We start from the raw sequence: 23002 nt of genomic DNA, 5'->3' as shown, positions 1-23002 counted from the left end.
CTGAAATATGGAAATGGAGAAGTTGGCAAAGTTCACACATCGGCTGTTGCAATGGCTGCAATTCACTCCTGTGGTTTCCAACTGCTTCAGCACCCACCCTATTCCCCTGATTTGGCTCCCTCGGACTATCACCTATTCCCACAGATGAAAAAGCACCTTGGTGGAAGGTGGAATTGCAGCCATTGCAACAGCTGATGTGTGAACTTTGCCAACTTCTCCATTTCCATATTTCAGCCTTGCGATTTCATGGGTGGGCCTCGAACTTTTCAGGAGCCCCTCGTATATGTGTAGCTTTGATCCTTGATTCAATGGACATGTGGCCAGCCACCTAGAGTGCAATGATTACATGTTCTAAAACATGGGTAATACACATATAGGTGCTTCTCACTAAATTAGAATATCATAAAAAAGGTAATTTATTTCAGTTCTTCAATACAAAAAAATTAACTCATATAGTGTATAGAATAATTACAAACAGAGTGATCTATTTCAAGTGTTAATTTTTGTTAATGTTAATGTTGATGATTATGGCGTACAGCCAGAGATGTAGCTAGCGGTTCAGCTCAGGGAGCCCCTAACAGGAGGACATATCATTGGTGCAACCTGCGTGGTCGCATATGGGCGCAAGAGGTAAGGGGGCCCATTGGTGCAATTTTGCATTTTTAGTAGCTCTTGGGCTGCAAAGGTATCATATATTGTTCTTACACAGGGGCCCTTTCTGTCTGTGTCCACCTGTGGCCTCTAACCAATTAATCATGATTATAACTATGGTGGTATAGGGGAAGCTCTGGAGATGACCTCACTGTTATTGAAAATAAAAGTCTATTCAAAGACCAGCACTGATATTACCGCCTTATGGTGACAGATAGTGATAGATACCAGTCCTGCAGGACATATAGAGATTACTGCACAGTTATAGATCGTGACTTACAGAGGATATTCTTTCTGATGGAGTCATTCACTTTTTCCGTCTTTTCCTTCTAGCCCAGACTGACATGTCGACTTCTCCAGCAAGGACTCATCTGCAAAGATTACAACAAAGACACATCTGTCTTCTCAAATTTCCAGCACCATTCACATGTAGAATCATGAAATCCTAGAATGCTGGAGTTGGACGGGACCTCCAGGGTCATTGTGTCCAACCCCCTGCTCAATGCAGGATTCACTAAACCATCTCATACAGATGTCTGTCCAGCCTCTGTGTGAATAATTCCATTGAAGGGGAACTCACCACCTCTCGTGGCAGCCTGTTCCACTCGTTGATCACCCTCACTGTCAAAAAGTTTTTTCTAATATCTAATGTGTATTTTCTCCCTTTCAGTTTCATTCCATTGGTTCTCGTATTTTCATGTGCAAATATATTCCCAACCTGCACAAGCTTCTCATCCTGCCGATACCCCAAAACTGAGCCGCTGCTACCATGTGTGTCCCTATTACTGCACCTGCTGTGTGGTACAAAAACAGAACTCCTGTTACTGCCTCACATAGTAATGTCACCACTGTGCCCCTTACATCGTAATAATGCCTCCTTTGTGCTCTCTAGATGGTAAAATTGGCCTCTAGAGAATATTAATTTCCTGTGCATGTAACCTCCAAATTTTCCCTAGAAAGTAATAATACTCCATGTGCAACTTTGATGGTCACAATACTGAGAGCCTCTATAACAATAATGTTTAAGTGCCCACTTAACATTTAATAATGTCCCCTGAGTTCCCCATGTATAATTCCTCTATGTACAGTATGCTGGGCCCACAGCTCCCCTCTACACCGTATGATGATCCCACAGCTCCCCTCTACACAGCATGATGATCCCACAGCTCCCCTATACACAGTATGGTAGACCCACAACTCCCTTATATACAAGTATGCTGGGCCCACAGCTCCACTATACAAAGTATAATGCCCCCACAGCTCCCCTATACACGGTATAATGATCCCACAGCTCCCCTATACACAGTATGATGATCCCACAGCTCTCCTTTACACAGTATGTTAGGCCAACAGCTCCCCTATACACAGAATGATGGGCCCACAACTACCTTATACACAGTATGATGTCCCCCAGAGTTCCTCTATACATATAATGATGTCCCATAAAAAAGTTCCAGCAACAGACATCCATCTCAGGTTGTTGAATAGACGTTAAAACTTCATCTTTATTGCAATGTCTTTAAAAACATACTGTTAAAATTGTAAATCCAGGTGATTACGTGTTTCGAACAAAAATGTTCTTATACAATGAAAAAAGAGTAACAAGCTCACCTGTCCCGGCTAATAGTGGTGCATGGAAGCTCGGATTTCAGTCAAGCCACACGTGAGATACATCCAAAGAAAAAAGGTTTCCAGCTTCCAAATGTACAAAAATTTTTTTATTAAAGGCATAAGAACAGAGATAAACGGACATGCCCCATAATAGCGGAAAGCAGAGCAACACGTTTCAAACAATACGTTCTTTTTCAAGCTCAAAAAAAAACCGTATTGTTTGAAACGTGTTGCTCTGCTTTCCGCTATTATGGGGCATGTCCGTTTATCTCTGTTCTTATGCCTTTAATAAATTTTTTGTACATTTGGAAGCTGGAAACCTTTTATCTTTGAAAAATGTTCTTAGTCATAACTAATTTTGACGCCTGGACTGAGAGCTCCTCTGCAGAGAGGAAATTAACTTTATTCCTCTCGGCAGCCTTGCTCTTCCAGTCATAGGGGTTGCATTGGCACGGTTTCAGTCACTGCTCTGTGTATAGAAAGTGGTGGCTGTAACCTCACCCCGGCACTGACTGACATCAGCCTCAGCACAGTCTGCCACCTGGTAGTTACCCTACTGGTGCCCCTATAAACAATAATGCTTCTTAAGTGCTCACTTAAAATTTAACTGAGTCCCCCCGTGTACAGTAGTAATGGCCACAGCATCGCTAATGTGGGCAGGGGGTCGTGTGATGACTCTCCCAATTATCTTTTATTGAGTGAAGTCAAACTAATCTAGTTGAAACGTGTAAATAACAAACGTGATTGCATGACTGCCTCACAATACCCCATCATCACATTCACCCCTAGTGACCTGTCCCCCCTCCCTCACCTCAACACCAATAATACCCCCATCCTCTCACATTCACCCCCCAGTGCCCTAGCCCCCACAATATCCCCATCCTCTCACATTCAGCCCCAGTGTTCTGTCTATCCTGCCTCACAATACCCCCATCCTCTCACATTCATCCCACAGTGACCATGACATGCCTAAGCTGAATTTAATAAATTCCATCCTCACTTACCATGAAGTTTGCAGCCAGTGACTGAGGCAGGACCAGGAAGTGTCCAGTTTAATGCACAAAGAGGTCACTAGGACCAAGTGTGTCTGAGACAACCAGAGCCTGCATGGCAGAAACTGCAGCTGCTGCCGGCCATGAAACAGCTCCTCCAGGGAGACCGCAGCACCATACACTGCACAGATAGGCTCTACAATCTGCCACTGTGCAGTCTGCCAGACAGGGGAGCCGGCATTGTGCTGCTCTCTCCCTGACACCTCAGATACTGGCCATGTCTCCCAATGGGCCCCTACATGTGACTGGGTCTGGGGCAAGGGCCCCCTCTGCCTCCCAGTAGCTATGCTACTGCTTACAGCCAATGAAAACAAAAAGCTATTATCTCAGTAAATTAGAATAATTAACAACAAACACCTGCAAAGGCTTCCTAAGCATTTAAAAAGGTTCTTTAGTCTGTTTCATTAGGTTCCACAATCATGGGGAAGACTGTTGACTTGACAGATGTCCAGAAGGCAGTCTTTAACACACTCCACAAGGAGGGTAAGCCACAAAAGGTGATTCCTATAGAAGCTGGCTGTTCACAGAGTGCTGTATCCAAGCATGTTAATGGAAAGTTGAGTGGAAGGAAAAAGTGTGGTAGAAAAAGGTGCACTAGCAACCGAGATAACCGCCGCCTTGAAAGGATTGTTAAGAAAAGGGCATTCAAAAATTTGAGGGATATTCACAAGGAGTGGACTGCTGCTGGAGTCATTGCTTCAAGAGCCACCACACATAGATGTATACAGGACACGGAATACAAGTGTCCCATTCCTTGTGTCAAGGCACTCATGGCCAATATACAATATCAGAAGTGTCTTATCTGGGACAAGGATATTGTCTTCAGATGAAAGTAAATTTTTCATTTCATTAGAAAATCCAGGTCCCAGAGTCTGGAGGAAGAGTGAAGAGGAACACAATCTAAGCTGCTTGAAGTCTAGTGTGAAGTTTCCACAATCAATGATGGTTTGGAGAGCCATGTCACCTGCTGGTGTAGGTCCACTGTGTTTTTGCTGTGTGTTACCCTAGTTCTTGAAACTATTTTGCTGTAAAAGAAAAATACAGGCCACATATTTTACAGTCCGGTATCTCCGTCACACCCCTCATCTATCTGTGGGCTACAAATTGTGTGTAAGGACTGAGACTGTGTACCTGTTTTGTCTGCTCTTGCCCTTAGTTCGGGTGGATACTTTCCCTTATCGAAAATGGAGTTGCTGGTTCACGGGGGCCATCTTGTTTCCTGTCTGCTACATATATAAAGGAACTCTGCACACTATACCTTGCTTGTGTATCTTGTACCTCACTTGCTGCCAAGCAGGAAGGACTTGCAACCCGCTTGCCTCTTCTATTCTTCTGGATACCCCGCTTGCTTCTGGATCTACGTACCATGGAAGGACTCTGTTGCTTTTCACCCACTCTGCACCCACCTCAGCTACGGTCTGTTACGGTCTGCCTCATGTTCGACGAACCAAAACGAACTGGAACACTAGCGGGGTGGCTCAACACTACTCCTGAATATATAGACGTACATTTTTAATGTTTAAAACATGCTATATATACCTGGTATCTGGTGATACTGTACCCTTTCTGCCAGGAAGTCCTCCTCCACCCACCACTCTAAGTGTATCATTGACACCTGGAACATTGTCCCACATGTGTGTTTATTTCTTGCGGATCTTCTTGTTATATTGTGGTGTGATCCATCCTGAGCATGTGACAGTCTGTGGGTTACTCCTGCAATTTAGATGTACATTTAAAAATTACCCCAACACTAGTGTATACAGCTCTATGCTTGTGATACATTACCCATTTACTGCTTTTTATATTCTGGTCTAATCCAAACTGACCAAGTAAGAGTTATTTTCTGACTGTGGAAATAAATACTGAGATTGACAACAATGACCCCTACACTGTGTACAGCTGTACTCTTCAGATCCATTACCGTTTGACAGCTTTTTATATTGTGTTGTAATCCATGCTGAGCCTGAGAGCGTCTGTGTCTGCCTCCTGAAATATCTACGGAGATTTAGAATGTTTAAGCTATACTATATATACCTGCTATCTGATGATAAACTTTTTCTACTTTTTATATTCTTGTCTAATCCATACTGAGCCTGTGAGCGTCTCTGTGTGACTGATGGTATTTATAGGGAGATTGACAATTATCCTTTGACTGTATAGAGCTGTATGCTTTTGATACAGTACCATATATCTGATGTTATTTTGGGTTCATTTTCTGCAACATTTTGAAGTTTGTTGGAAGAGGCCGCAGACGTGGGCGTGGGGGGCCAGCTGGTGCTGATGGTGGTGGTGCATCTGCTGGTAGTGGCAAAAGCACAATAGCAGCTAAGGCAGGAGATGTTGAGCCTGCGTCATGGTCTGGCTCCGGAGCGCCTGGATGGCTACCTTTTCTGGGAGTAGGTTAACCGCTTTTAAAGCCGGAGCATCAGGAACTGGTTTTGGCTTACATTGCTGAAACAGACTCCAGCAAATATGCCCTCCTCTTCTGAAGTTTAAAAAAATGCAAGCACTGAGTCGTCAAGTGCTGGCTCCTGGTCAGGAAGAATCCCTTTCCTTGTGTCCTTCACCCCACCAAGATAAATCTGACATGGAGTGTGGGTGGCCAGCCAGGGCAGTGGGGTTAATCGGTACTGGGCCGGTGTCTCAGAGGGATGTGTCACGTTGGTGGTGATGACCCGTTCCATGGCCCTGGGCATCTATGCAAAGGGGTGAATAATGTTTAGAGGTGAATGCTATGTGACGCCACCTGTGGTTTCTGATCAGATTGACCCGCGCCTCTCTGGGACAGATGTCGTGGTGCAGCTAAGATGTACAAGCCCTGCACAGGTAGGGCAGTAGTCGCAGGGCAGATGAAAGAGTTGGTAAATGGTGTGCAGTGCAGGATATAGCAGAACCATGCACCAGGCCCAGGAGAAAGATGACAGACACAGTCGTGCAGTTCCTTTTCTTGTACTTGGTAAGTGCCGTCCAGGACCCAGAGTACAGATGGAGAAGGAGTTGGTCAGCCTGGAAGCAAATTTGGAATTCTCTCTCTGCAGATAGGTAGTGTGGCCTCCATTCTAGCGCTTATCTGAGGTACTCGCAGTACTGAATTCACTGAAGTTCCCCCTGTTGACTCTCTTTAGGAACTTTCTCGTATGGCAGGCAGCCATAGCCTTTTCCTTCTGGCTCACACACGTCGCTGCTGGGGCCTCCGAGTCTTAGTTGGGAACAGAGCATTTACAGCTGCTACTTCCTCCGGTTTCTGCTACAGGACCATCAGTCTTCCTACAAACTCGGAGACCGGAATCTGGACCATGCGCTCCAGCTAGGAGTGAGCCTTAACTCTGCTCATCCTCCAGCTCCCCTTCTCACGTCCACACACTTCCCCTTCCATTCACACACTGCCCTAACTTACCTCCTCCCGACCACAGAGAGCAGCTCCTCAGCAGTCAGGTTCAGAGGTCTCCCTGCTGGCCTTGAGTGGGAACTGTGTTGTGTGTTGGTTTAACTGCTAGAGAGATCCTTTGTTGCTCCCAAGCATGAAATCACACTCCCTAGGAGGAAGGTAATGCCACTGTGGCGACCATACTCCTGGGGGCGCCACAAGTGCACTGATGCCCAGCCACTGCTAGATGATTCGGCTGGTACATTGACCCAGACTACTTCATTCCCCTTGCACTATACACAGCCAGAATCTGACCCTGATGAAACTCAGGTTCCCCTTCCCGCATACTATACCACCTTACACGGTGACAAAGAGGAAGGTGCAGATGAAAGTGCAGGTTCCTTGAGCAGGTGGGGCATACTCATGGGCGACGGCACTGGCACAGGGCCCCTCATAGTCCGCAAAAGTGTCTCTGCCGGTGGGAGGAGGCCACCCGGGAGGGCCCACCCGCCGGGAGGGCCCACCCGCCATCAGACAAACCGCCGTACTATGAGGGGCCCTGTGCCAGTGCCGCCGCCAACTAGTGGGCCCCCCCGCTTGCTCATGATCATAGCATTTGCAAAGTTCAAATACTTACCTCTCCCTGCTCCACCGCCGTGACATCTTCCGCGTTTCTTGACAGTGACATTCTGGTCAGAGAGCGCGATGACATCACGTCTGTACGCCCTCTGCCTAAACAGTCCAAGTGCAGTGAGATGGAAGATGGGGACGATGAGGAGTCCAGACTAGTACAGGGATTCCCTAGCGAGGAGACTTATTTAATTGTTTTCAATGTTGGGACAGCTATTTTTGGGAAGCACTATACTCTGGAGGTATGATATATGAGGCCCACCATACACTGGAGCATTCCAAAGGTGGACATCAGACACTGGAGCAGCATTTACAGGGCCCATTATGCACTAGAGCATTAGAAATGGGTCCCATTATATATGGAGCATTATTTGGGCCCATAAGAGAGTGGAGCTTCATCCATGGGGACCAACATATATTGTAGCATTATGTGGAGCTCATCATATACTATTTCAAACATTACATGGGACCAATGATTCTATATGGAGAAATATATGGGCCTCATTACTCTGTATAGCGCACTATGCGGTGGCCATAATACTGTATGGAGTAATATACTGTCCGTTTTTGGAGCTATTGAAGAATTTAAAATGGATATCAGTCGTGAGATGTAAGAAGTGAAGTATTTTTCATTGTGCTATACCGCTCTTTCTCTGCCGTATCAGAGGATCATGAATTGTGGCATGTGTTAAAAGAGCCCAGTGACACTCTTTGGCCCAGGGCCCACAAAAATCTGAAGCCAGCCCTGCCTCCCCAAAACTTTAGCCAAATAACCCCCAGTTTTCAATGCCTAACTATTATTATAAAGTAAATTAAGGTTGACAAGCTTAAGTAATAAGAATTGATGTTATTGGCATTAAAATGGGCACTGTAGGTGTGTTTCCTGTCCTCCACTCCCTGCCGACCTTGGTTCCCCTTTAACTTGCATTGGGTTTCGTGTTTCAGTCGGCCTTCGACTTTTCACAATAATCGGCTGATTTCGTTCGACCCGACTTTTGAGAAAGTCGGGTTTCATGAAACCCGACTCAACCCAAAAAAAGGCAAAGTTGCTCATCTCTACTGACCACTGAAAATTGAAAGAAAAAAAAAAATCACTGAATGAGCACGTAAGAGTGAATCATCACACATCATTTTGTGTCAAGAGATTGTTACCTTTCCAGTTCTTGTGGGAGATCCTGGACAAATGCATTATAGATATTTCAAATCCACATCTGAGACAGAATGAATTGTGTAATGATATAGCTCATGTTATATGGCATTACGTTGTAAAGTTTCCTAGAAGCATTTGGCCAGAAAAGGTCAAGACTCAGTTGCTCACATCACACAGTTACCTGCTCTTACAGTGAAATACCGTGATTTTGAGGGTTTTGTGGAAATTGATTTTGATTAGGTCTAAGAACTGCTGCATTCTGTTTCTGTGTGAAGGACACTAAATTTCTAAAATTCTGATCGGAGGTGGGAATGATGCCCCTGTGCAGTTCTCCTCTGATATCTACGCTGAGTGTCTAATGGGAGGGGGCATGGAGCTCCGCTCAAGATTTTCTGTGTTTCTGTCCTTGGTGTAATGCTTGCTAGGAGATTTGTGCATTTTAAAGCAACAGTACTTAATTGAAGTGGAATGAAATTTTGTAAGTTGAAGTTGGAGGTTGAAAGTAAAATATGGTGCCTAATTTAGAAGGAAATTGTAAGTGATTGTTTGGTCATTAATGTGTTTGAACCTGCTTCTAGTTGTGTGATTGATTTATAGCAAATTGAGGATCAGCAGAAGGAGGTAGCCAACTGCACGGCTGATAAAGTAGGTTAGAGGCCTATCACATCTGGGCCTTCTTACTTTAGTCAGCGGGTTTTTTTTGTTGCGGGTGAGAGGCGAGGGCAAGGAGGTTTCTGGCTACACCTTGGCAGGCTCGTTCTGACTTTGCTATTTGTGCCCTGTAAGACAAGGTCCAGGCACTCTGAGAGGGCATTTCAGAATAAAGGTGAGCTGTCTAAGTTGATGCAGCCTTCCCACGTTCCATGGAACTGGGCTAGTAGGTAGAGGCCTATTCCTATCTAGTCAGCTGATCTAGCGGGTGAGAGGCAAAGAGCCTTCTCGTTACATCCTGTAGGTCTACTGGGTGGGAGGCAAGGAGCCTTCCCGCTACACCTTGGCAGGCTCGCTCTGACTTGCTATGTGTGGCCTGTAAGACAAGGTCCAGGCACACTAGAGGGGCATTTCAGAATAAAGGTGAGCTGTCTGACAAGCAAGTTGAAGCCATGGCAACTTATTCTGTGTGTGCAGTCAAGGCCTCCCAATGTGATTCCACCGCTATGCAGATTGTGAAAGACAGCGAAGAAAGGAAGCAGTAAAACAGGTGGGACCAATATTGAAAAAGGCACAAATGCTAGAGTGTGAATGTTTGAATGTACAAAAAAGACACAGACAAGGGAAGAAAATAGCAAATGAATAAATGATATTTGAGAATGTGCAGCAGTACGGAAGTGAGGTGTATTATGAATGTTTTGATTGACAAAATTTAACAAGAGACCCAGACAAAACAAATGGACATGTAAATACTGTGGTCAGACTCAGACAAACCCAGACTGAATAGCTACTTGTGTGACCTGTGCTACTGATCTAAGCGAGTTGCACCAAATCCTGACCGGACAAGATCATATGGGGCACCCCCAGGAGTATGGTTGCCACAGTGGCATTGTCTTCCTCCTAGGGAGTGTGGTGTCATGCTGGGAAGCAATAAAGGATCTCTCTAGCAGTTAACCACAACACAGTTTCCATTCCAGGTCAGCAGAGGGAACTCTGAACCAAAGCTGGAGGTGGAGCTACTCTCTGGGGGCCAGGAGGGAAAATTAGGAGTTCGTGTGAGGAGGGCAACGTGTGTGGACATGAGGAGAAGAGCTGGGAGATTGAGCAGAGAGTTCAGGCTCATTCCCAGCTATAGTGCATGATCTGGAGCCCGGTCTCCAAGTCTGTACAGGCACTGATGGTCCTGCAACAGAAGCCAGAGGAATAGGAAGCTGTAAATGCTCTATTCCCACATAAGACTCGGAGGCACAACAGCGACGTGTGAGCCAGAAGAGGAAGGCTACAGCTGTCTGCCATACGAGGGAGTTCTAAAGAGAATAAGCAAGTGGAACTTCAGTGTAACATAGTACTGCAAGTACCTAAATATAAGCGCTAGGCCGGAGACTACACAACCCATCTGCATAGAGAGATTCCTGAGTTGCTTCCAGGCTAGCCAGCTCCTGTGCCATCTTTAATCTGGACCCTGGACTGCATTTGCCAAGCAAAGTAAAGGTAAAGAAACTGCACCCTGTTGTGTCCTTGCCTTCTTCCTGCAACACCCTCAGCACTGCTACATCTCTGTGCCTGACACTGCACCATCTACGTCTCTCCCCTATCTCCTCACATGCACTGCCCTGGGACTGCTGCCCTACCTGTGGAGGGCCACAACATCATTGCTGCACCACACCATCTGTCCCAGAGGATCTGTCTGCAGCGTTGACTTAACATCTTCATTGTCGAACACCACAGCTGGCGTCACGAATCATTCACTCATAAACTTTATTCCATCACTTAACCCCTTTTACATGGGTGTCCAGGGCCACGGACCGGGTCACCGCTGCTGTGACATTCCCCTGTGAGAGACTGGCCCGGTACCGAGAACCCCACAGCTCTGGGAGGGCGACCCACATATGTAGTGACATAAGAAGCTGACATAGTAGTGTGGTTAATGGGTAGTGGGAACATTGACCTTTGAGGAGTAAGCTGACAGTAGACACCAGATGACCAACCACATCAGGACCTAGAAGGGTGACCATAGTAAAAAAGATGCAGGAGTGTTATCCCTGGAGCCCCTCTGAGCAGATAGCTATGCTGATACAGCTGCCTGACCCTGAAAACCAACCATTCCCGTTTTACAGACACATAAAGGAAATACAGCGGACATATAAGTGTACCTGGGCAGACCTAGAGAGGTTGGTGAGTTTAAAGGCAGGTGACATACTAGGATACATAATTAAGACACACAGATGTGGCAAAGAATCAGGCTTGGATGATAAATTTGCACGGGCTGGGGAGACGTACTGTGAATCACTAAAACAGTGGGCTACAGTGGAACAATCAGAGCAGTCTGTACTCCTGACTAACGTGACACAGCAAAAAGGAGAGAATCTAGAGATGTACTTTGGACGGTTACAGCTGAAATGGGCAGACATGGGGTACATTCACATAAACCCACTTGATGTTAAAATACTGGTGAATGCATTCATTGACGGTATGAACAAAGACGAGACGCAGACAAGACGCAGTACAGACAGCCAGACCTGAATGAAGATATGTAGATCCGAAAGACGTCCTCAAGGTAGCTAAAGTAGTTGAACAAACAAGGACGATAAGACAACCTGTCATGTATGCTGGAGCACAAGGAAAACAGTGGAGACGTAATAGGGGACCAAGGGACCTAGAAACAGTGAGGTGCTGGAATTGTGCTTACAAAACTTATTGTTAGTGACAATACCCCTATGAATTTACTGTCATGATTAAATTGAAAGAAGGAACCACTCCTCCTTGTTTTAAAGCAATACCCCTTGAGGCTAGCCAAATCAATGGCCCTGAGCAGGGATATTAAAGAGAATGTTAAGGCAGGGATTCTGGTGCAAAGATATTCTCCCTGCAACACCCCTTTGTATCCCATTATGAAAAAAAAGGACCCAAGCGATCACCTGACACAGAAAGGTTCATGACTTAAGGGCTATTAATGATGTTACAGAGAATGTGACCTCAATTGTCCCTGATCCACACACATCTGTCACAGATCCCAGTGATGTAAAAATGTTTCACAGTTATTGATTTGGCGAATGCATTTTTCTCTGTACCCCTGCACCATGACAACCCACAACCTTGGAATTAGTACTGTCAGTATGTTTTCCTTTTACTCATAAAGGTAAACATTATTGTTGGACAGTCCTCCCACAAGGGGGAAAGAAATCCCCTGCCATCTACTCAGCAGCAATGGCAGGGGTCCTTGAGCAATGACAACCACCTCATCCACAGATAGTACTATTACAGTACGTGGATGACCATTTGCTCTGCTGCCCAGACCAGATGTCTTGCAAGGAAGCCACAGTTTCCTTGCCATATCTTTTTTTGGCAGAAAAGGGTTGCAAGGTCTCACATAACAAATTACAGCATTGCAAATAAAAGGTGACATTTTTGGGACATTGTATTGCCGAAGGTACAAGACACCTGACTGAAGACAGAAAACAGGCAATTCAAAATCTCCTTCTACCCAGGTCACATCAGCATCTACGCACTTTCCTAGGCTTGGTGACCTACTGTAGGCCTTGGATAATGTCTGCTTCATAAATGATGCAACCACTTTATGACTGCTTGTCATCAGACCCATATGATCTCACTCAAGAAGCAATTGATTCCTTCCATTCTCTCAAACTGCTCATTGTGGCAGCGCCGGCCTTAGGCATTCCAAACTATGACCAGCCATTTTTTTCTTGTTTTGCTCAGAGCAGGGAGGACATGCTACAGCAGTACTGACACAACAACATGAAGGGAAACAGAGACCAATAGCTTACTACTCAGCACAATTAGACCCAGTAATCAGAGGGTCACCTACATGTGTCCGTGCGGTAGGAGCAGCTACACTACTACTAGGAAAGGCATGTGAAATCACACTGACTTTTCCTTTGACAATTTATTCCCCACATGACATCCATTCCATACTCGTACAAGTTCAACCAAAACATCTGTCTATGGCCAAACAGCTCCGACTTGAATGCGCTCTACTAATTCCTGAGTATGTCATCCTCAAAAGATGTAATGTTCCGAATCCAGCCACCCTCCTGACTGTGGATTTTGAAAAGGGGGAATTGGTGACCGTATTAGCAAGTGAGGAAGAATACTTTCATGAAAAACACGTTCATGAAAAAACCTGTTCCTAATGCAGATTTTGAGGTTTTTTTGTAGATGGCTCCAGATACCACCAGGATGGGCGATTCTACACTGGATATGCAGTAGTATCCTCACATGAGGTAATCCGAGCTGAACCACTCCCTCCTCACATGTCGGCACAGGAGGCAGAGTTGAAGGCACTCACCGATGCGTGTAGAGCTGCTCTGCAGGTAAAGTCGCTAATATTTATACTGATTCGAATTATGAATGGGGAATAGCCCATGATTATGGCCCTATCTGGAGAAGCAGAGCGTTTTTTACATCAGCCAGTAAGCCCATTAAAAATGCAGAGCTGGTGAAACAATTGATGGAGGCATTGATGTTACCAGTCCAGGTTGGCATTGTCAAGGTAAAAGCACACACAAACGGTGACTCCGTGGAGGTAGAGGGCAACAGAAGGGCGGACGAGGCTGGTCCAGGGAGACGGTGGTGGGGAGTCAGCATATTCCAGCCACACTGAGCCTAGATGTCCTGAAATCCCTCCACCAACAGGCTGCCCAAACAGAGAAGGAACACTGGGGGAGACTGGGAACTGAGCTGAACTCAAATGGAGTATGGCAGCATAAGGATAAATTGTGCCTACCAAAGTCCCTATTCACAATTATGGCGCAAGCAATACATGGCCCCACTCATGCCTCAAAAAGTCACATGTGTGCCATGGTAGATGCCTTCTGGATCGCTCCTGGTTTCAATTACGCAGCCGCGAAACTTGAACAATCATGCCTCATCTGTGCACAGCGCAACCCAGGTAAAACAGTAAAAGTCCCTAAGAAAGCGACACCTAGGCCTCTCTACCCGTTTCAGAGACTGCAGATTGACTACATACAGCTACCAAGGTAGGAGTGTATGCAAATGTCCTAGTATGTGTAGAACTCTTCTCTGGTTGGCCGGAAGCCTATCCGGTAAAATGTGCAAGTACTAAAACGACTGCAGATAAACTGATGAAAGAACTGATCTGCAGGTATGGTGTCCCAGAAACCATGGAAAGCGATAGGGGTACACACTTCACGGGAGAAATAATGAGGGAAGTCATGCAGGCCCTGGGTCCACAGCAAGCATTTCATACACCATATAGGCCACAAAGTAGTGGGAAAGTGGAAAGACTAAATGGGACACTTAAACTGAAAATTCAAAAGGCCATGGCAGACACAGGAAAGAGCTGGGTAGAGTGCTTGCCTCTTGCATTCTTTTCAGTCAGACACACTCCAAATAGAAACGCAGGTTTGTCTCCTTTTGAAGTTCTGTTTGGTAGTGCACCAAAGACTGGTCTGTACTTCCCACAGGTGCTACAAATGCAACACAGTGCTATGACAACCTATGTCCAGGCCTTGCAGAAAAGACTTAATGTGGTGCATAAACATGTGTTTTCATCCATTCCAGATCCTAATGCCAGTGCAGATGTGCATCAGCTGAATCCAGGTGTTTGGGTGGTCATACGCAGACAAGTGAGGAGTCTAGACCCACGACATGAAAGCCCCTTCCAAGTCCAGCTGACCACATCCACCTCAGTAAAACTTGAGGGAAAGCCCACCTGGATCCATGCCAGTCACTGCAAGAAGGTCCTTTCAACAGCAGAATGACTGTTTTCCTAATCACCTTGCTGGCAGTAACAGGGTTACTGCACTCTACAGAGACACAGGATAAACTGTTAAATGTTGACTGGGACTACAAACTTATTCGACATCAGGCTCTTCTTATAAAGGACATGGAAGGACAGAAACCGAAAGACTGTTGGATCTGTACACACAGCCCAGTATCTGCAAGGACTATGCCATACTTGGCCTTACCTCTGGAGCCAGGAAGGTATTAACCCCACACTGCATATACAATGAGACTTGGACTCAGTCTATGTTTTGGGAAAAAGATGTGCCCCATGATATAGCTGCCTCATTGGCTATAATCGGATGGGTCGCTAATCCCTGGTTTCAGTTTAATATAACGCAGCCTAAGGTACAAATGTGGTGGCGGGAATATAATTCAGACGTAGGAAATATGGTCGCCAGGAGGAGGACTGAAATCCCTCACTCAGACCCCATTCCCAATGATGGACTGTGGTTCAGTCTTTAACACACTGGAGCAAACACCTGAGTTGAGGACAATAATTGTGTCATGATCCAGGTTGGATGATGACAGATTTTGCACAAGTAACCGTTTTTTTTCTTTAAGCTGTTTGCTTAATGTTAATTTTACCCCCGGTGGCCATTAGGGTCATTACACTGTGGTTGTTTTAGTTCTAGTTTTGCCCCCGGTGGCCGTTAGGGTCATTGCACTCTGGTTACTTTAGTTTAGTTGCCCCCGGTGGCTGCAAGTGTTATTGCACGTGATTATGAAGCAGATGTGATTTCCTGGCTCCTACCTATAAAGGAGTTACAGGTGGTCTCACTCACTGTTGGTGATATTGCTCATTTCCAACCAAGTCTAGTGAAGGAAGGAATGACAGAGAGGAGTTCCTTGCAGCTCAGGGGAGCTCTGGTGTAATAGCTTCAGGCGGAAGCTGAATTCAGGTGTCGAGCTTCAGGGGTGAAGCTGAACCTTGGTGTCGTACTCTGTTGCTGGGAGCAATAGCAACAGAGCAAAGCTAAGTGGTGTTTTTCCCTGTTTGTTACTTTCCTTGTGTGTGTATTAGTGCAGTGGTGGGATTAGTTTCTGCACCGTCCAGTTCACTAGAAAGGGATAGGTTCAGGGCGAGCTAGGGATTTGAGGTATCCAGCTCGTCGCCAGGTGCGAACCTGCCTAGGAATCGTCAGGAGTGTAGGGACACTGACTCAGGGGAGTGCAGGAGGTCTCCACTTCCCCGTTGCCTATTGCAGGGCCCTCCATTGTAACGGTTTCCCCGGTGTTTACCTTAACTCTGTTTAAATTTGCCCTGCTGGAGGCGGTGTATCCAGTCACATGTGACATCACATTATCACCAACCATGCCATTTTTCTCTGGTGAGCCATGGGCCAAGTTGAGACCGGTGAGCATTTGCTGCTGGCCCTCACTGAGATGAGTGAGGAGCTGAATTATGTGTTTAAGCAGCACCTGCAGCAGATTTATGGGTCTGAGGCCTACCCTCTGGCTCCACTAGAGGGTCCATTTGCGGCTTTGGCGAAGATGCACCTTGCAGTCCCTGCTGGGGAGCAGGACTTGCTCATGTGCGTGGACGAACCCAGGCAGGTGGGAGGAGTTGGTGTCCCCATGGTGCTTCCTGGTGTTCCCCAAGGTGAAGGGGTATGTCCCTGTAGTGAGCAGACTAATGATTTAGTCCTTGGCGCTCATGTCAAAACTTCTGTACTGTCAGAGAAGCCATTTTCCCCTGGTCATGTGGAGGAAGACGACCTGGGAGTGTATATTTCCTCCTCGCCCTCAGAAAGTACTATGTCAGCAGAGGTGTTGATTGGCGAGGTACCTGAGGGCATACCGTTGCTTGTTAACAGTGGAGTAGAAGTCAGTCCGGTGGATGCTCAGTTTGTCCAGACTCATGGTCTGAGGTGTGAGGCGCCGGACAAACCCATTAGCATCCAGGCCATTGACTCTGTCCCACTGAGCCGGGGGGGTGAACCAAGTCGTAGAAAACATTGAGCTGCATAGTGGACATCATGATGAGTCCCAGTCATACTACGTCTTGGAGGGAAAGCCAGCACCTATCGTTGTGGGCCCCCCTTGGTCTAAAAAACACAAGCCGGTCTTAGATTGGCGGACTAGGGAAGTAGTCAGCTGGGAGCAGTCGTGTGAGGGCTGCTGCCTAGGGGCTACTGTCTCTGCCGTATCTCTACAATTGTCCCCTTCCTCTCCAGTGAGAGCAGCGGAGGTGCTGCAGGGGAGTAGGGGCAAGGCTCAACCCTCGCCATTAGCCCACCCTGAGAGGCGCAGACCTCGTAGTAGGAGGGGTTGGAGGGTGGTGTCTCCCTTGGTGAATTGCGGGGGTGTGAGTGTGGTGACACAGGGGGACGCCTCTGATGTCAGTTCCAGAAAGAGTTCACCGTATTGTGACAAACTAATGTGTGGCAATAAACGTTCAGGTCCGGACCTGTGTGTGAACGAGCATGTATGGGTGGCCACCAAAAACATCCAGTAGAAGTGTGTTGCGGGGGTCTGGAATTCTCAGGTGATCGGGCCATATCTGGTGTCGGCTATCCAGGGCCAGGAGACTTACCAGCTGGAGCTACCCACAAATTTGCCCATACACCACTCGTTCCCCAGATCGGCGCTTTGGAGATGGGTGTTGCCTCCGGAACATACATTGCCAATACCAGCGGTGCTCATTCGTCATAAACCTGAAGTTCAGGAAGTTGTTGGGGTGAACTCTGGTTCTGGGCGTCCCCACTGTAGGTGTTTTTTTTTTGGTGAAGAGCTGTCTTGAGGGTCCAGAGGGACCTCATTGAGGGAGGGTACTGTCATGATCCAGGTTGAATGATGACAGATTTTGAACAAGTAACCTTTTTTTTTCTTTAAGCTGTTTGCTTAAAGTTAGTTTTGCCCCCGGTGACCATTAGGGTCATTACACTGTGGTTGTTTTAGTTCTAGTTTTGCCCCCGGTGGACGTTGCCCCCGGTGGACGTTGCCCCCGGTGTTCGCTAGTGTTATTGCACGTGATTATGAAGCAGGTGTGATTTCCTGGCTCCTACCTATGAAGGAGTTGCAGGTGGTCTCACTCACTGTTGGTGATGTTGCTCATTTCCAACCAAGTCGGGTGAAGGAAGGAATGACAGAGAGGAGTTCCTTGCAGCTCAGGGGAGCTCTGGTGTAATAGCTTCAGGCGGAAGCTAAATTCAGGTGTTGAGCTTCAGGGGTGAAGCTGAACCCTGGTGTCATACTCTGTTGCTGGGAGCAATAGCAACAGAGCAAAGCTAAGTGGTGTTTTTCACTGATTGTTATTTTCCTTGTGTGTGTATTAGTGCAGTGGTGGGATTAGTTTCTGCACCGTCCAGTTGACTAGAAAGGGATAGGTGCAGGGCGAGCTAGGGATTTGAGGTATCCAGCTCGTCGCCAGGTGCGGAACCTGCCTAGGGATCGTCAGGAGTGTAGGGACACTGACTCAGGGGAGTGCAGGAGGTCTCCACTTCCCCATTCCCTATTGCAGGGCCCTCCATAGTAACGGTTTCCCCGGTGTTTACCTTAACTCTGTTTAAATTCGCCCTGCTGGAGACGGTGTATCCAGTAACACGTGACATCACAAACTGCTTCTGTATAGAGATGAGCGACTTTGCCTTTTTTCAGGTCCAGTCAGGTTTCATGAAACCCGACTTTCGGAAAAGTTGGGTCGAACTAAATCGGCCGACTATATGGAAAAGTCGGAGGCCGACTGAAACACGAAACCCAATGCAAGTCAATGGGGAAGCAAAGTCGGCAAGGAGTGGAAGACAGTAAACACACCTACAGTGCCTATTTCAATGCCAAAAACATCAATTCTTATAACTGAAGCTTGTCAACCTTAATTTACTTCCTAATAATAGTTACGCATTGATAACTGGGGGTTATTTGGCTAAAGTTGTGGGGGGGTTGGGCTGGCTCCAGATTTCCGTGTGCCCTGGGCCAAACAGTGTCAGTTTGCCCCTTTAACACATACCACAACTCATGATGCTCCGATATGTCACAGAAATATAGGTATAGTACAATGACACATAATTCACTGCTTACATGACATGACTGATATATTTTAAATTATGCAATATCTCAAAAACAGGACAGTATATTAATCCATACAGTGTTATGGACACGACATTGTGCGTCATACAGAATAATGAGCCCCATATATTTCTCCATACCAAATAATTAGTCACATATAATGTTCCATACAGTATCAGATGAGCTCCACATAATGCTCCATATACACTCACTGGCCACTTTATTAGGTACACCTGTCCAACTGTGTGTTAAGACTTAATTTCTAATCAGCCAATCACATGGCGGCAACTCAGTGCATTTAGGCATGTAGACATGGTCAAGACAATCTCCTGCAGTTCAAACCGAGCATCAGTATGGGGAAGAAAGGTGATTTGAGTGCCTTTGAACGTGGCATGATTGTTGGTGCCAGAAGGGCTGGTCTGAGTATTTCAGAAACTGCTGATCTACTGGGATTTTCACGCACAACCATCTCTAGGGTTTACAGAGAATGGTCCGAAAAAGAAAAAAAATCCAGTGAGCCGCAGTTCTGTGGCTGGAAATGCCTTGTTGATGCCAGAGGTCAGAGGAGAATGGGCAGACTGGTTCGAGCTGATAGAAAGGCAACAGTGACTCAAATTGCCACCCGTTACAACCAAGGTAGGCAGAAGAGCATCTCTGAACGCACAGTGCGTCGAACTTTGAGGCAGATGGGCTACAGCAGCAGAAGACCACACCGGGTACCACTCCTCTCAGCTAAGAACAGGAAACTGAGGCTACAATTTGCACAAGCTCATCGAAATTGGACAGTAGAAGATTGGAAAAACGTTGCCTGGTCTGATGAGTCTCGATTTCTGCTGCGACATTCGGATGGTAGGGTCAGAATTTGGCGTAAACAACATGAAAGCATGGATCCATCCTGCCTTGTATCAACGGTTCAGGCTGGTGGTGGTGGTGTCATGGTGTGGGGAATTTTTTCTTGGCACTCTTTGGGCCCCTTGGTACCAATTGAGCATCGTTGCAACGCCACAGCCTACCTGAGTATTGTTGCTGACCATGTCCATCCCTTTATGACCACAATGTACCCAACATCTGATGGCTACTTTCAGCAGGATAATGCGCCATGTCATAAAGCTCAAATCATCTCAGATTGGTTTCTTGAACATGACAATGAGTTCACTGTACTCAAATGGCCTCCTCAGTCACCAGATCTCAATCCAATAGAGCATCTTTGGGATGTGGTGGAACGGGAGATTCGCATCAGGGATGTGCAGCCGACAAATCTGCGCCAACTGTGTGATGCCATCATGTCAATATGGTCCAAAATCTCTGAGGAATGCTTCCAGCACCTTGTTGAATCTCTGCCACGAAGAATTGAGGCAGTTCTGAAGGCAAAAGGGGGTCCAACCCGTTACTAGCATGGTGTACCTAATAAAGTGGCCAGTGAGTGTATAATGGGCCCCATTTGTAATGCTCCAGTGTATAATGTGCCCCTTAGATGCTGCTCCAGTCTCTGATCTGCCCCATTTACATTGCTCCAGCACATGATGGGCCTCATGGATTCATGAATTATGCTTCAGTTTTTTTTTTGCTTGTTTGAATTTTGGAACTTTATCCTTATGTGCACTGCTCCAGTACATGATGGGCCTCATGGATCATGCTCCAGTGTATGATGGGCTCCAATAATGCTCCATATATAATAGGCCCCATTTGTAATGCTCTAGTGTATAATGGGCCCCTTATATGCTCCAGTGTATGATGGGCTCCAATAATGCTCCATATATAATGGGCCCCATTTGTAATGCTCCAGTGTATAATGTGCCCCTTAGATGCTGCTCCAGTGTCTGATCTGCCCCATTTACAATGCTCCAGTACATGATGGGCCTCATGGATGATGCTACAGTGTATCATGGGCACTAATAATGCTCCATATATAATGGGCCCCATTTGTAATGCTCCAGTGTATAATGGGCCCCTTAGATGCTGCTCTAGTGTCTGATCTGCCCCATTTACAATGCTCCAGTACATGATGGGCCTCATAGATGATGCTCCAGTGTATCATGGGCCCTAATAATGCTCCATATATAATGGGCCCCATTTGTAATGCTCCAGTGTATAATGGGCCCCTTAGATGCTGCTCTAGTGTCTGATCTGCCCCATTTACATTGCTCCAGGACATGATGGGCCTCATGGATGATGCTCCAGTGTATGATGGGCTCCAATAATGATCCATATATAGTGGGCCCCATTTGTAATGCTCCAGTGTATAATGTACCCCTTAGATGCTCCAGTGTATGATGGGCTCCAATAATGCTCCATATATAATGGGCCCCATTTGTAATACTCCAGTGTATAATGTGCCCTTTAGATGCTGCTCCAGTGTCTGATCTGCCCCATTTACAATGTTCCAGTACATGATGGGCCTCATGGATGATGCTCCAGTGTATCATGGCCCTAATAATGCTCCATATATAATGGGCCCCATTTGTAATGCTCCAGTGTATAATGGGCCCCTTAGATGCTGCTCCAGTGTCTGATCTGTCCCATTTACATTGCTCCAGTACATGATTGGCCCTATTTTTAATTAACCCAGGCATGGTATGTGAAAAGAGCTCCATGGAGTAATCTGAGGTGTGTGCTTCCACATCCTTCACTTTTGGTGTGGGTGAAGGACACAAGGAAAGGGGTTGCTCCTGACCAGAAGCCTGCAGTTACGACTCAGTGCTTGCATTTTTTACAACTTCAGAAGAGGAGGCAATAGAGCTGGAGGCTGTTTCAGCAATGTTAGGCTGGTTTCACATTTGCGTTTTTTTTCGCGGTAATTTAGCGCTAAATAGCGCATGCGTTTTTTTTCCTATACTTTGCATGGGATGCGCTTATGTGCGCATACACATGCATTTGTACGCGTTTTACCGCGCATGCGTTTTTTTGCGGTATGCGCTCGGGCGCACAAAATGCAACTTGTTGCATTTTTTGTGCGTCCGATTTGCCTCAAAAAAACGCATGCGCGCGCAATGCGTTTTTTTACAGCAAGACACCCATTATAAGTCTATGGTGAGCATATGTGCGCATTGGCATGCTTATGTATGCGTTTTTTTGCACATGCATTTTTTTTTTACCATTAGTTTAGACAATGGAATTTAGGGGTTTGGGTAAAGTTAGGGTTAGTTAAGGGGGTTTAGGGTTAGGGTTAGGGTCAGGGTTAGGGTTAAGTATGGTTTGGTTAAGGGTTAGGGTCAGGGTTAGGGTTAGGGTTAGGGTTAAGTATGGTTTGGTTAAGGGTTAGGGTCAGGGTTAGGGTCAGGGTTAGGGTTAAGTATGGTTTGGTTAAGGGTTAGGGTCAGGGTTAGGGTTAGGGTTAGGGTCAGGGTCAGGGTTAGGGTTAAGTATGGTTTGGTTAAGGGTTAGGGTCAGGGTTAGGGTTAAGTATGGTTTGGTTAAGGGTTAGGGTCAGGGTCAGGGTCAGGGTTAGGGTCAGGGTTAGGGTCAGGGTTAGGGTTAAGTATGGTTTGGTTAAGGGTTAGGGTCAGGGTTAGGGTCAGGGTTAGGGTTAAGTATGGTTTGGTTAAGGGTTGGGTTAGGGTTAGGGTTAGGGTTAGGGTCAGGGTTAGGGTCAGGGTTAGGGTTAAGTATGGTTTGGTTAAGGGTTAGGGTTAGGGTCAGGGTTAGGGTCAGGGTTAGGGTTAAGTATGGTTTGGTTAAGGGTTAGGGTCAGGGTTAGGGTTAAGTATGGTTTGGTTAAGGGTTAGGGTTAGGGTCAGGGTTAGGGTTAGTAAAGTCATGGTTTGGGTTAGTGTGAGGGGCCACCTAATGTTGGAAAAAAACGCAAACGCGGTAAAAACGCACTAAAAACGCATACAAATGCATAAAAACGCTGCGTTTTTTTCATGCATGCTCATAAAAATGCTTGAAAAAAACGCAGCAGTTCTATGCTTTTGTATGCGTTTTTCAATGCGTTTTTTTGCGGGAAAAACGCGCTGCAAAAAAAAGCAAGTGTGAAACAGGCTTAAGCCACAAACAGTTCCTGATACTCCGGCTTTAAAAGCAGTCTACCTACTCCCAGAAAAGGGAGCCTTACAGGCCTTCCAGAGCTACACCATGACGCTGGCTCAGCACCTCCTGCCTTAGCTGCTATTGTATTTT

The sequence above is a fragment of the Dendrobates tinctorius genome, unplaced genomic scaffold (genome assembly GCF_039654945.1).
Source record: "Dendrobates tinctorius isolate UK_male_01 unplaced genomic scaffold, ASM3965494v1 ptg000134l, whole genome shotgun sequence".
NCBI classification, from domain to species: domain Eukaryota; kingdom Metazoa; phylum Chordata; class Amphibia; order Anura; family Dendrobatidae; genus Dendrobates; species Dendrobates tinctorius.
The sequence above is the reverse complement of the archived record's forward strand: the minus strand, read 5'-3'. Positions refer to the sequence as shown.